Below are 5,492 nucleotides of genomic sequence, written 5' to 3'. Positions count from 1 at the left end.
CCCCTTGATGCAACAATGACTAGCATGCAGTCTGCTTTTCATTTAGGGAATTACCTTTGGGAGGGCAGCAGACGTCTCCTGAGTTGCTCTGTGTGTGTTCTTCTCATCCCTGCAGAGCTGTCTCATTAACACAGAAACTAGTAAGCTTAGTTAAAGCACAGCCCCATCGATGTCCTGCAGCCGGCTGCATGGAAGCTGAAAATAATGACTCACAGATTACTGAGTCCACACAGTACCCAGCTCCAGCACCACTCCCCGGGTCGCAGCAGTGTGGGCCTCCAGCCTCTCTAATGAGTTGACTGTGATGGTAAGGCCACTAAAGAGTAAGGGAACATAAGAGCCAACAAGGAGAGCCGTTATGTGTTATGTGAAGTTAAAAAAAAGTAGCACTAGCTTAGTCTAATTTATGGCCTTCATGAGAGGTTTTGTGACAGCTCGTGTGGCTTACCAAATGAGGTTTTTGACACGGTACATGAGTTTAGACTTTCAGTATGAAGCGTGACCTGTTATAATATTTCAGTTTGGAGTGGAGCAGCTATTACTCTTCCTCTGTAAAACATGTTTTACAGCCATTGAAAGGACCTAATTACTCAATCATCAGTAGGGTGGCTACTTCCTCTATAACACTTATGAGTGCAGGCGTCATCTCACCGGGGTGTGGCTCATATCATTTACATTTCATTAAAGCACGCTGAGACATCATTGATTCCTCAGTTAACCAGGAGTTTCCATGATGCAAGCTCATGGGTGGGGGGAGTGGTAGACGTGTCACCCATCAGGAGCTGTCAGGAGCTGTCAGAGGACAGGATCCAGATCTTGGCCAGGAGAGGCCAGGCCAGCCAGCTGTCACCTCTCTGACACTGGCTGAGACCATCCATCTGGCTGAGGGAGGCCCACCATGAGTGGAGAGAAACTCGCCAGATCACAGGCTTCAAGCACATGAGGGCAGGAATGCGCACATAAGCGAACATGTTTCAGGTGCAAATAAGAAATGTTGCTCAAATGTGACACTACTCCTTACGCAATTAAAAACTTGTACAATGCTGCATACAAGGGCTATTTTGGGCAATCACCAGCACAATCTGCGGTGCCGTCCACATGAATCAGTCCCAACAGACAGATCAAGGAAACAGAACAGACTTGCTGCCACTGAGCTGAACAGACACAAATAAACAATTATAACATTTGGCTGTAACGCTCACTTTCCCGTACAGTAACTCTCTGTCTCGCAGAGTGAGCTTTAACAGCAGGAGTTTTTCCCTATGTACCAATGCATCATTATTGAGTACATACAAATTCCTTTTGCTGGCAATGACTTATTTCAATCTGTGGCAACCTTTATTTTATCCGTATTTAGACATGCCACAGTGGTAGATCTATATCTCCTTTTTTGTACTGCTGTGATGCTTACTGTATGTATGTAAAGTAGAATATTTACGTACATTAGCTGAACGTGGGACATATTCACCCTGGCAATGTTTAAGTAAGAGGGGTCAGTGGAGTTGCCAGACATATGGAGAGCATTTGGACATATTCAGACTCTGCATGGACCACAAGAGAGGCAGGCCGAGTGTTATACATCTTGTTTTGGTAACAGCTGATTTTCATAAGAATGTTAAATAGCCACAATCCTCCACACAATTCTGGATCTGTCTTACTAAAAAAAACACATTTAACTCAATTATGCATTTGCTATTTTCAATATTTTTCAAGACTGAAATTACTTTCATTTCGTTATTCGTTTTTTTACTGAATATGTCTTTGATTATAACCCTTGGCATATTAGCAATTTAAAATTGAACTTTTGGCTTCTGGGTCAGATCGTAATTGCTCAATAAGTATTATTGAGGACTCTTATAAACCAATTAACCTAGGCACAGTTTAAATGTGGGTGACCTCCATGCCAAACCCTTAGTTTCTATCTGCTGCTCTGTAGAAATCTTGCCTTTTCTCGAATGTGAAGTTATAAACTCAAAGCTTCAATGATGTGTTTGAATTGATCTAATAATTTTACTTATTTAGTAATTGCTGTTAACAGTTCTGCTTGCTGTCAATGAATACTCTACAGGAGGGTATATGATTTTGGTAGAAGGCTTTACTTTTTAATGTGAAGACAATAGATAGCCACAACATTCCCTGCTTACAGTATATTGACAGATGGGCTTTTTTGACCATTTTGGAAGAAAATGGTCAAAAAAAGCTTTTCACATTAAAAGCCCAGGACCAAAACTGTTAAAAAAGTAATCTCTGTGCACCCAAATGCAACATGTTATTCTGGTGATGTCATTGTGATTACCTATCACACGCAAGAGATAAGAAGCAACAGTGAGCCATGAGAAATTTCACTGAAAACCTCAGGAGGGCAAAGACAGACAGGGGAGGAGAGTGGGAGACTGAGATCAATGATAATGTGATATGATCGATGACATAGTGGAGCTAGCAATTCCCCTCTGGTGGTCTCAACCTCCACCGATTCAGAGTTGTAGATAGTACATTTTGTTTGGATTGGCTTTAATCTTCCCATAGACAGACACTACAAGACAGGCGGTATGCTGCAAGCGTTTTCCATTTTGTGCCACAAGAGAATTGTGTCAGGTTCTGCAAGTGCACAAGTGCAGATGCGTCAGTGTGGCACGTTGACAGGCAGCTTGTTCAAATAAAGAACTGACAAAGCTCTGAAATAAACAGCTCGACTGTTGAGGAAAGTACAGAAACACATGCACAGACAACAGAAAACAAAAACAGCGCTGTTGGTTCTCGGAAACTGTCGGTCCATGGTGAAAGAATATTTTTGCAAATGTTTTCAAATGCAGTGCATTCTTTTTACACTTCAAATGATTTACAAATGGTTACAGATTAGTTTAAAAATGTGAGAAAATGAAAAACTAAAGTTGTTTTGTGACAGCAAAGGCTTTCCATTACTTTTGTTGAAGTTATATTTGACAAATGGCTTCATATGGAGCTGGTTGTTTTTAGACAAAAGAGTGCGAACCAGATGATGAGTGGGGCTCATTGCTAGAGAATACTGTTCGTGAATCAAAATACTGTGTCATCCATCTATTGAATCTGTCTCAAAAGATGACATGCTCCGATGAATTTGAAATGGCAAATATTCTGACAAATAGCAGACAGAGAGTCTACACTACAGCTATGCTAGCAGCTTTGTGATAGTTGTAGGCAATTAAGTGCTTTGAGCTAAATGATAATGTCAGCATGCTAACATGCTAACAATGACACTGCAAACAAGCTGGAGCTTAGAATGTGTAATGTTTCCGTTGTGTTTAAAATGCAGCTGAAACTGATGGTAATATTATTATTTTGTTATGGTGAGTAACCACAGCTGAACCAAATGTAATGACAATTTGTAACCCTTTCTGTCACCAAAAACGGTCTAGGTCCAACCTGTACTACTGTATAAAGACTACAACATGTTGTTGACACTAGGGCGAAAGTGAGGGGATCACAAAAGTCCTCCTCTAGTTGTTAAGATTTTTCAGTCTGTAGCAAAGAGGTTTGCCAATTGACTGGCTAGGACATCCCTAAAAACACATATACTTTATTATACTGCAGCAGTCAGATTGTCTAATGGGAAAGAGAGATAACTTTGTTCCTGGGAAAAACTGGAAAAACAGAAGGGCAATTTAGGTCCTCTAAAATGGAGAAGTACCAACAACAAGCAAGGACATATTAAATAGCTTTATTACAGTGGGTTGATCATTAAAAAGTCAACATGTTTTAAACACTGTTAGGTCTTAGTCATCGCTAATAAAAAGATATATTTTTATGATTTGTGTACAAATAATTTCCTTCCTCCTGGTTAATTGTTCAATTTGAACCGACTGGGTCACCTTCCTGTTTATAATTGTTTATAATGCTTGACAAAAGAGGCATTTGTTTTACATTATTAAAACAATTCGGCAATTGTTTGGCTCTGGTCCATGCTTACCCGTGTGCCCATGGTGTTTAGATAAAATAAAAAAATAAGCCAGGTCTGTGTCCCCACCACAAAGCCCAAAATAAACCACATTTAAATTCTCCAAGATGTTTCCTGGCCATACAGATGAAAATATTTACTTATTGAAGTAACAATTGATGATGTCTCAGATGGAATTGCCAAGACATCACGTGACAGAGAAAGCATGCAGGCAGAAATATGTTGCCCCAAAGACATGTCTGAGACTTTGCAATTAGCTTTAAGCTGTCCCGATGTTAAGGAATCCACCAGGAGGCCAACATGTCTGCCGCTGTTCACACCTCCACTCATCCTTGAGGTCTAATAACCAGTGCTTATATTGTGGTCACCAGATATGAACGCAGCAACAGTGATGTGTTTAATAGAGCCTTTGTTGTTCAGACACAGCCATAACAGTATAACATCCTCCAATTAAACGAGTGAAGTAATAACAACATTATCACTTTATCAACAATGACCTGATCAGATGTTCTCCCGCACAAGGCCTCTGTTTGGAGCTGAGGTCTATTTGTAGATATTTGAATAATTTCTATTGAGATCCTTTTTGGTTCAGAGAGGAGAGTCAAACAACTGTTCTACACTACACCTATTTTATGTGTCCCATTGGTGGCATTCATGGGTATATAAGTGGTATATTAATAAATGTTTCCACTGTTTTGGTTTCCACCATGGGTATAATAATCACTCTACCTGGGGCAGAATAAAGGTTGGGTTGGGCCCAGATAAAAAGTCATAAACATCATCACCTCAGAGGGAGATTTAGTTTAATATACGCTAATAATAACAATGACAATCATATTTTACTATCACTGCTCAGAAAAACAGGGCCCAAAGACAAATCAGACAATAAAAGAGGTATTTTATAGAGATTGAAAAGGGTTGTATTTCATTATAAAGTCTCAACAACACTTATCCACATAATTACGGTTGGTTCCCAGGTTGGTCTGTCACAGCAAAGAATGGCCCAGAAAGAGCCAAGAACTTTTATTGAGCTGATATTAATTGATTTGTCCTGACCTACCTGGCCTCCCCGGGCTCAGCTTCCTTAGCCGAGTATTGCCAAGGTATGTCCTAGCTCTGCATGAAAATAAATGAGAAGCTATCGGGCCAACTCTCTAAAGCCAGAGGATATTGTTCGATTTCACGTCAGCCCTCCAGGAGGCAATTTAAACAACCCAGCATGCTAATCAACCTGGTATAAAAGACACCTCTTTTTCTTTCTCTCCTATTGCAACAGGGCCAGAAAGGACCTAAACAACCTAAGGGGAAAAGCAGGGCCTGTGCCTGAAAGAATATTACGGCCCAGTGTATTATAACTATGATGTGGAAATGGAAACAAGTACTTTTATTTTAAAAAGCATTCCATGGTAGGTTAGGCTGGCATGACAGTGACTTTTTTTTTTTATTTCAGGGGAAAAAGCCTTGGGGTAACAATTGTTCCACATAAAATATGCTTATATTAAAAATGTTGGCATAGTGAAATGACTTGAAGACTCTGCGCCTGTAAGCTTCCCTGCTG

The sequence above is a fragment of the Gymnodraco acuticeps genome, unplaced genomic scaffold (assembly GCF_902827175.1).
Source record: "Gymnodraco acuticeps unplaced genomic scaffold, fGymAcu1.1, whole genome shotgun sequence".
Classification (NCBI taxonomy): domain Eukaryota; kingdom Metazoa; phylum Chordata; class Actinopteri; order Perciformes; family Bathydraconidae; genus Gymnodraco; species Gymnodraco acuticeps.
The sequence above is the reverse complement of the archived record's forward strand: the minus strand, read 5'-3'. Positions refer to the sequence as shown.